Here is a 10302-nt window from a genome sequence, read left to right as displayed (position 1 = left end):
TGCTGGCAATCTGAGTACAACAATTTTTGGTGATCATCTATCATGCACTGCAACTTTGCTGCTTCCTTCTCAGTTTCGCAATCTCTATGTGCATCTCGTAGCACCTGACCAAGGTCATCAATAGGACCATTTTCTGCAAACTCATCTTCATCAGCCTCGCCCATTGTAGTATTCGCAAAAGCTTGGCCTGCAACCCAGTCCGGAATGTTGTCATCATCCTCCTATTCGCCGTCTTCCATTACAACCCCTCTTTCACCGTGCTTGGTCCAAACCAAATAGTTAAGCATGAAACCGTATCTAAACAAGTGGCTGTGAATAGTCCCCCAAGAATCCTTTGAATAGTCCTTCTTGTTATTGCATTGGAATCATGGATAACATACGAACCCATTCTCTGACTTCTTCGCTTTGGCCACTTCAAGAAAATAATGCAAGCCATCAATAAACACCTTGCTCCGTCTGTCTGCATTATACATCCATTGCCGGTCCATCTACATCGTATTACGCATGAAAATGGATTACACTTGAAAATGGATTACGCATGAAAATTGATTACGCATGAATAAGGATTACACTTGAAAATGGATTATGCATGAAAATTGATTACACTTGAAAATTGATTACACATGAAAATGAATTCACAATTGAAAGCATGTCAAACGTTGTAGTGCAAATAATGCTGAAAGTTTAGATATAGATACAAATACACATATTTAAATTAAAGATCCAAACAATATGATACAATACGACAAGCCATGCACTGGTTGTTATCTAGGAGGACTTTAAGCATCCTTGGGCGGTGAAGACGAAGGTTCTGCTGACCCAGCCTCATCCTTTGGTTTATTTATGCCACCTGAAACGATAGTACTAAGTGGACGTGAAACACCCGGGATTGAGGGTGGAGCATAACGACCACCAAAAGGAGGTTCCTGACCCACTGCAATAGCTTCTTCATTACGTTTCTGCAAAAAACGAAGCATTGCTTTTTCCAACGTGCTCATTTTCTTCGGCTTATCCTGAGGGCCAACTATGATTTTCCCCTTGCTGAAAGAGGAACGACAATCGCCCCCACCATCGCCACTTCCTCCAGTAGCAGAAGCCATCTATGTATAAAAATTCTTACCTTAGCACTGCAAAACTTGTTGAACTTGAAGACCGTGATCATCTCGGCGAGTATGTTCTCAACTAGACGCCACCGTACTTCGTCATGGAAGAGCTTCAATTTTACGAGAAAGGGGGCACAGTCTTCCACGATGTCTGTTGCCGCTCTTTCTCGTAAAATTGAAGCTCCTCCTTGACGTGCATTGCTGCTTCACGGAGAACATGCTTACCAAGATGAACACGGTATGCCCGCAGAACTTGTTGAACTTGAAGACCGTGATCATCTGATGAGCATGTTCTCAACTGGGCGGCATCGCACTTCATCATGGAAGAGGTTCGATTCTACGAAAAAGGGGACACGGTCACGATGTCCGTATCCACTCTTTCTCGTAGAATCGGACCTCCTCCTTGACATACGTTGCTGCTCAACGAAGAACATTCTCGCCGAGATTAACACGGTATGCAAGTTCAACAAGTATGAATTTGAAAAACCATATTGAATTTGACAAGATAAACCATCTAGACAAGGTAGCATCATTCTTAAACTACTGCAAGAATACATACTATATATGACACATCAATCTCCCTCACATTCTAGCTCAAAATACCTCTCCATTTTCTACTTCATCACATTCTAGCAAATAAACTATCCATCTCCAAAGCATAAATCAGTGTAAATCAAAGCGTAATATGAGGATGAAGTAGCAAACCTTCACAACACTTGTGTTGGATGAGTGAAATTCCCACAAAAATAAGGAAAAAAATTCGGGCATCACCTCCCTTGCTTCAGCACCAACGGAGAGTAGGTGAAGCTTAGCTCTCTGTCTTTATGGTGAACTGGCTCGAGCTGGAGGATGAAGAAAGGCCTCTGTCTTGTTATATAATGGGGATGAGTTTTTATCCCGGTTAAAATCTCCAACCGAGACAAAAAGGAACACCTTTTATCCCGGTTCAAAGTTTACTCCCAGTTAGAGGCTCCAACCGGGACAAAAGGGCGGCCCTTTTGTTCCGGTTGGAACCTCCAATCGGGAGTAAACTTTTTATCCCGATTGGTAACACCAACCGGGACAAAAGCATCACCCTTTTGTCCCAGTTGGAGCCTCCAACCAGGACAAAAGGGTCAACCTAGCGACATCCCGGAACTAGCCGTTACAACCGAGACTAAAGGGGGTCCTTTACTCCCGGTTGCAAATACCAACCGGGAGTAAATCTCCCCTCCATTCTTACCTACCATGGCGCACCCCCTTTTCTCCCTGGTCTACTTTAAATCGGGATAAAAGGGGACGCATCGAAAGTCAGTTCTCTACCAGTGAATAGACGATGTTCGTCTTTTACCAGGAAATAACTCGCGCCGTGGTTTCCGGCATTGACACAGTAACATGCGAGCGATGCTCGTCTCTTACGAGGAAATACCTCATGCCGTAGTTCATGCGATCGATGCTCGTCTCTTACGAGGAAATAACTCACGTTGTGGTTCCCGGTATTGATATGTGAGCGGTGCACCCCTCTCGCTCCCGTGCAACGGGGCAAGGATCAGCCTTCCGGCATCACGAGATTTCTTTTACTTTTATTTGCTTCACCTTGTTTCATGCACTAGTTCAGTGCCTTAGCCAAAAACATTAGAGAGCAATTGCTCCTTTCACGTGTGGGTGCATGAACATGCAGCCGAACCCGTATCAGGGACTTCTAGTTTTTGTTTGCTTCTCCGGCCAACTCATACAGGCGTCGAATCAAAAAAGGACTTCTACTCAAATTTGCCATCAGGCTGACATAGATGGACCTCCCAAATTGTGGGACGTGACATGGTCGCAAGGGTTTCTTTACATGTCCTTGGAGCCAACGCTCACACGTCACCAAGCGGGTATTTCCCTTCTCGTGCAGCGATGCTTGAGTTTGCTCATCATCGGAGCTAACGTGCGCTCTCATGCCACTGAGCAGCTATTTCAAGTCACCTGCGGCAGTGCTTGAGTTTGCTTCTCGTCGGAGCTAATGCTTTCATGCCACCGAGCGGGTATTTCCCGTCTCGTGCAGCGTTGCTGTAGTTCTTGTCATGTGAAAAACAAGGGGTCTTTCCCTTCTCCAGTAATCTTTTTTTGAAGCTTTTTCTTGGTTGCGGCCGCAGCCGCCGTGCATGCTGGCACGCTTGCTTAGATGAATTTTGCCTCTCTCGCTCCCATATAACGGGGCAAGGAACATTCGCTCGTCGTCAACGAGGAAAGAAAAAGGACGCTCCATGGAGATGGAGATCGATCGTCGAGCTATTGCTCAGAGTTTTCACCATTCATAGCTTTCACAAGGGATTTTGAATCATCGAGTTATTGCTCGGAGCTTCCGCCTTAATTCTGGATCATCCGAGCTATAGCTCGGATGTTCCGCATCATGGAGCTACCGCTCATATTGGAGAAAAAGAAAAGAAGGGATAGATCAGATACATCCTACCTGTATTAGAAAATATATGTGTATTTTATGATGTATTTATCCTTTTTTTATACACTTGATGTATTCCTTATACTCCAAGCTATATTGGCCATATATATAGAGGTCACTCCCTCTCATTAGGGTGCGTGGTGTTTTCCCATCTACTTCTCTGCATGGTATCACGAGATTAAGATCGTGAACCTCCTCTCCCAGCGCCTTCCCCCCAATTCGCGCAACCCAAGGCGGTACCCCCCTACGCCGTCACCACCCACCCTCCGCTGCACCTCCCCGACCGACTCCCTGACCGGTTACCCGACCGGCTCCCCCCCTCCGATCGTGCGCCATGTTCTTCGCTGACTCCTCTGAGTCTCGACGACACCACCGCTCCTACTGCTAATCCAGTGCCACCTCCTGGACCGCCTCCTGCTACCAACGGCGGTGCATCTGTGCTGCCACCTGCCACCGGCGGCTCCTCTGGCGGTGCGCCAAAAGGTCCTCCTGTTGGCGACGTGTCCGGCAACGGCGGCGGTGGCTTCATCATGTACCTGACGCCACCGCCCGTCGTCCACCCCTACGCCACCGTCTCCGTCAAGTCTCACATCCCCGTGACGCTAACGATGAAGTCCAACGCCTCATCACTCCGAGTTCGTTATGACGGATCTTGGCAATCTACACCACTTCCTCGGCATCTCCATTAGGCGTTCCTCCCAGGGCATGTTCTTGTCTCAGCGACAGTACGCCCTGGATCTTCTTTAGCATGCTGGCATGACCCGTTGACACTCATACCAAGCTTTTGGCAAACGACGATGCCAAACTCCTGGACGGTTCTGAGTATCGAAGTCTTGCTAGGCTGTACCTAGCCCTGACTCGACCTGATCTGACATTTGCGGTTCAGCAGGTGTGCCTCTTCATGCATGACTTGTGCGAGCCCCACATGGCCTTGATCAAGTGCATCTTGCATTATGTGAAGGGCACGCTTTCCTCCGGGCTTCACATTGGCACTAGTCCTATTCAATCTCTGACTGCCTACTCCGACGCCGACTGGGCTGGCTACCCGGACTATAGATGCTCCACCTCCGGCTTCTGCATCTACCTCGGTGACAATCTGGTGGCTTGGTCCTCCAAGCACCAGACCATGGTGTCTCATTCTAGTGCTGAGGCGGAGTGTGGCTCATACTGTGGCAGAGTGTTGCTGGCTGCGCCAACTTCTTCAGGAGCTTCATGTCCCGCTTGCTTCGGCCACTGTTGTCTACCGCGACAACGTGAGTGCTGTCTACATTACTGCCAACCCGGTGCATCATCGGCGCACGAAGCACATCGAGATTGATACTCACTTCGTCCCTGAGAAGGTGGCCTTGGGTGAGGTCTGGATCCTCCATGTGCCGTCCTCTCATCAGTTCGTGGACATCATGACGAAGGGCCTGCCAACTCCTTTGTTTAGTGAGTTTAGGTCTATTCTGTGCGTCCGTGATCCTCCCACTTTGACTTTGGATGGGTATTAGGAAGTATATGTATATTTTAGGATGTATTTATACTTTCCTTATATCCTTGATGTATTTCTTGTACTCAAGTCATATTGGCCATATGTATAGAGGTCACCCCCTCATTAGGATGCACGATGTCTTTCTATCTACTTCTCAACGACCTGGGCTGTAGGCTCACCGTGCACCATGGTTTCCGGCGAGATTAGCATCTCGTCGAGGTTAACTTGACGAGGTCAACAAAGCCATCGACGAGTACGCCGTCATTTGCTTGGCAAGAGCTGTGTGCCTACGTCCGCATCAGCTTAGCTTGTGCGCCTGGTGGCTCTGCGGCAAGGCGGATGTATACGGCAAGGATGCGCAGTGTACGTGTGAACACTAGTAGAGAATTGGCTTTCGATGCGCCCCTTTTTGTCCCAGTTTAAAGTTGGCCCAGGACAAAACAGGGTGCACCACGGTAGGCAAAAATTGAGGGGAGAGTTAGTCCTGGTTGGTAATTGCAACCGGGACTAAAGGCCCCCCTTTAGTCCCGGTTGCAACGGCTAGTCGCGGGCTGTCGGTGGCGGCACCATTTTATCCCGGTTGGAGGCTCCAACTGGGATAAAAGGTGAACCCTTTTATCCATGTTGGAGGTTCCAACCGGGATAAAAAGTTTAGTCCCGGTTGGAGCTTCCAACCGGGATAAAAGGGTGTCCCTTTTGTCCCGGTTGGAGCTTCCAACCGGGACAAACCTTCAACCGGGACAAAAGGTGTTACTTTTTGTCTCGGTTGGAGTTTTTAACCGGGATAAAAACTCATCCCCATTATATACGGCCAAGACAGAGGACTTTCTTCCTCCTCCAGCTCGAGCCAGTCCAGCACATTGACAGAGAGAGCTAAGCTTCACCTACTCTCCGGTGGTGCCGAAGCAAGGGAGGTGCTGCCCGAAGTTTTTTCCCTCATTTTCGTTGGAATTTCACTCGGCCAACACAAGTGTTGTGAAGGTTTGCTACTTCATCCTCGTGTTATGCTTTGATTTATGCTTTGGAGATGGAAAGATTATTTGCTAGAATCTGATGATGAAGTAGAAAATGGAGAGATATTTTGAGCTAGAATGTGACGGAGATTGATGTGTCATATATATAGTATGCATTATTGCAGTGGTTTAAGAATGATACTACCTTGTCTAGACAGTTTATCTTATCAAATTCAATATGCTTTTTCAAATCCATACTTGTTGAATTTGCATACCGTGTTCATCTCTGCGATGATGTTCTCCGCCGAGCAGCAACGTATGTCAAGAAGGAGGTTCGATTCTACGAGAAAGAGTGGATACGGACATCGTGACCGTGTCCCCTTTTCCGTAGCATCTAACCTCTTCCATGACGAAGTGCGGTGCCGCCCAGTTGAGAACATGCTCGCGAGATGATCACGGTCTTCAAGTTCAACAACTTCTGCAGTGGTAAGGAAAGAATTTTTGTACATAGATGACTTCTGCTACTTGTTGAACTTATCAAATTCAATAAGGTTTTTCAAATCCATACTTGTTGAACTTACATACCGTGGTCATCTCGCATAGGATGTTCTCCGCCGAGCAGCAACGTATGTCAAGAAGGAGGTTCGATTCTACGAGAAAGAGTGGATACGGACATCGTGACTGTGTCCCCTTTTCCGTAGCATCTAACCTCTTTCATGACGAAGTGCGGTGCCACCCAATTGAGGACATGCTCACGAGATGATCACGGTCTTCAAGTTCAACAACTTATGCAGTGTTAAGGTAATAATTTTTGTACATAGATGGCTTTTGCTACTGGAGGAAGTGGCGATGGTAGGGGCGATCGTGGTTCCTATTTCGGCAAGGGGAAAATCATAGTTGGCCCTCAGCATAAGCCGAAGACAAACAGCGCGCTGGAGAAAGCAAAATTCTTCATTATTTGCAGCAATGTCATGAAGAAGCTGTTGCCGCGGGTCAGGAACCTCCTTTTGGTGGTCGTTATGCTCCACCCTCAGTCCCGGATGTTTCACGTCCACTTAGTACTACCGTTTCAGGCGGCACAAATAAACCTAAGGATGAGGCTGGGTCAGCGGAACCTTCGTCATCACCGTCCAAGGATGCTTAAAGTCCTCCTAGATAATAACCAGTGGATGGCTTGTTGTATTGTATCATGTTGTTTGGAACTTTAATTTAAATATGTGTATTTGGATCTTCATGTTGTTGTATTGTACCATGTTGTTTGGATCTTTAATCAAGTTTCACGTGTAATCCATTGTCAAGTGTAATCCATTTTCATGCGTAATACGATGCAGATGGACCGGCAATGGATGTATAATGCAGACAGACAGAGCAAGGTGTTTATTGATGGCTTGCATTATTTTGTCGAAGTGGCTAAAGCGAACAAGCCAGAGAATGGGTTCGTATGTTGTCCATGCTTCCAATGCAATAACAAGAAGGAGTATTCAAAGGATTCCTGGGGGACTATTCACAGCCACTTGTTTAAATACGGTTTCATGCCTAACTATTTGGTTTGGACCAAGCACGGTGAACTAGGGGTCGTAATGGAAGATGGTGAGGAGGAGGAGGAAGATGACACCATTCCGAACTGGGTTGCAGGCCAAGTTTTTGCAGGTACTACAATGGGCGAGGCTGATGAAGATGAGTTTGCAGAAAATGACCCTACTGATGACCTCGGTCAGGTGATACAAGATGCATACAGAGATTGCGAAACTGAGAAGGAAGCAGCAAAGTTGCAGCGCATGATAGATGATCACCAAAAATTGTTGTACCCAGGTTGCCAGTAGGGCCATAAAAAACTAGGTACGACACTAGAATTTGTGCAATGGAAGGCAAAAAATGGTGTGTCCGATAAGGCATTTCAGGGGATGTTGAACATTGTCAAGAAGATTCTCCCCGAGAATAATGAATTACCGTCCACAACATATGAAGCTAAACAGATTATTTGCCCTCTCGGATTGGATGTTCAAAAGATACACGCATGCCCTAATGATTGTATCCTCTATCGTGGTGATGAATACGAGAAATTGGATGCTTGTCCGGTTTGCGAAGCCCTGCGGTATAAGATCAGGCGAGATGATCTTGGTGATGTCGAGGGGAAGTCTCCCAAGAAGAGAGTTCCCGCGAAGGTGATATGGTATTTCCCTATAATACCACGCTTGAAGCGCTTGTTCAGGAACAAGGCGAATGCTAAGTTGATGCGATGGCACAAAGAAAACCGTAAGGAAGATGAGATGCTGAGACACCCCGCAGATGGGGCACAGTGGAGATCAATTGATAGAACATTCCCGGACTTTGAAATTGAAGCAAGGAAAATAAGGTTTGGTTTAAGTACTGATGGATTCAATCCATTCAGTGAGTTGAGTAGTGGCCATAGTACTTGGTCTGTGACCCTTTGTATGTTCAACCTTCCTCCTTGGCTGTGCATGAAGCGGAAGTTCATTATGATGCCAGCGCTTATCCAAGGCCCAAAACAACCTGGCAACGACATTGACGTGTACATAAGGCCGTTGGATGATGACCTTTTACAGCTCTGGAAGGAAGAAGGTGTACATGTGTGGGATGAGGATAGACAAGAGATCTTTAATCTACGAGCATTGTTGTTCGTAACCATCAATGATTGGCCTGCATTGAGTAACCTTTCAGGACAGACAAATAAGGGATATCGGGCATGCACCCACTGTTTAGACGACACAGACAGCATGTACTTGAAGCATTGTAAGAAGGCCGTCTATATGGGTCATCGTCAATTTCTCCCTGCTCACCACCAGCTGAGAAAGAGCGGGATGCATTTCAAAGGGGCGCCAGACCATCGTAAAAAACCTGCACACCGTAATGGAAAGCGTGTCTTCGAGATGATGAAGAATGTAAATGTAGTCTTTGGAAAGGGTCTTGGTAGCCAACCTGTTCCGAACGAGGATAACGGACATGCACCCATGTGGAAGAAAAAGTCAATATTTTGGGAGCTACCTTATTGGGAAATCCTAGAGGTTCGCAACGCAATAGACGTGATGCACCTGACGAAGAATCTTTGCGTGAACGTGCTAGGCTTCATGGGTGTTTATGGAAGCACGACAGGACCTGAAAGCCATGGGGCAACGAGATGACCTACATCCAGAAAAGAGAGATAATGGACAGCACTACTTACGTCCTGCCAGTTACACTCTCAGCAAGGAAGAGAAGGATAGCATGTTTAAATGCTTGAATAGTATGAAGGTCCTGTCTGGGTACTCCTCGAATATAAAGGTAATAATAAATATGAAACAAAAGAAGTTTACAAATCTCAAGGCTCATGACTGCCACATGTTGATGACCCAGTTGCTTCCGGTTGCACTGAGGGGTGTTCTACCAGAAAATGTCTGGTTGCCGCTCGTAAAGCTATGCGCGTTTCTTAATGCGATTTCGCAGAAGGCAATCGATCCATCCAAGCTATCAAAGCTACAAAACGATGTGGTGCAATGTCTTGTCAGTTTTGAGTTGTTATTTCCACCATCCTTCTTCAATATTATGATGCACTTACTGGTTCACCTAGTAAAAGAGATTGGTATTCTCGGACCTGTATAACTGCACAATATGTGGCCTTTCGAGAGGTTCATGGCAGTCTAAAAACTATGTTCTTAATCGTGCCCGTCCAGAAGGAAGCATCGCCAAGGGATATGGAACAGAGGAGGTGATCGAGTTTTGTGTTGATTTTATTGATTCAATTGACTCGATTGGGGTTCCAACTTCACGCCATGAGGGGAGGCTCCAAGGAATGGGCACCCTTGGAAGGAAATCAAGTTTGATCAATGATACTGATTTGTTCGACGAGGCACACTAGATTGTTCTACAACAGTCATCCTTTGTGTCTCCATATATCGAGCAGCACAGGCAGATGGTAGCTTCCAAAAACCCGACCAAATCCGATGCTTGGCTTACCCGTCATTGCATGGAAACTTTTCCCTCCTGGTTGCGCCAACAACTTATGGGTAACTCTGAGATTCACCCATAGCTTGCCTGGTTAGCTAGGGGACTTGCTAGCACAATCGTCAAATTCCAAGGCTATGAGATAAATGGTTACACATTTTACACGAGAGCCCAGGACCAGAAAAGCACGAACCAGAATAGTGGTGTCCGCATAGATGCCATGGACAGAAATAATAGCAAGGAGTCGCATTATGGTTTCATACAGGAGATATGGGAACTCGAATACGGACCGCTGTACATCCCTCTATTTCTTTGCAATTGGGTGAAGCTAACTACCGTAACCAAAGATTAGTACGGAATGACAATAAAATAAATATTTTAGAGGCTAAATGAACTGGCATAGAATTA

The sequence above is a fragment of the Setaria italica genome, chromosome IV, assembly GCF_000263155.2.
Source record: "Setaria italica strain Yugu1 chromosome IV, Setaria_italica_v2.0, whole genome shotgun sequence".
Lineage (NCBI taxonomy): Eukaryota > Viridiplantae > Streptophyta > Magnoliopsida > Poales > Poaceae > Setaria > Setaria italica.
Note: the sequence above shows the minus strand (reverse complement) of the source record.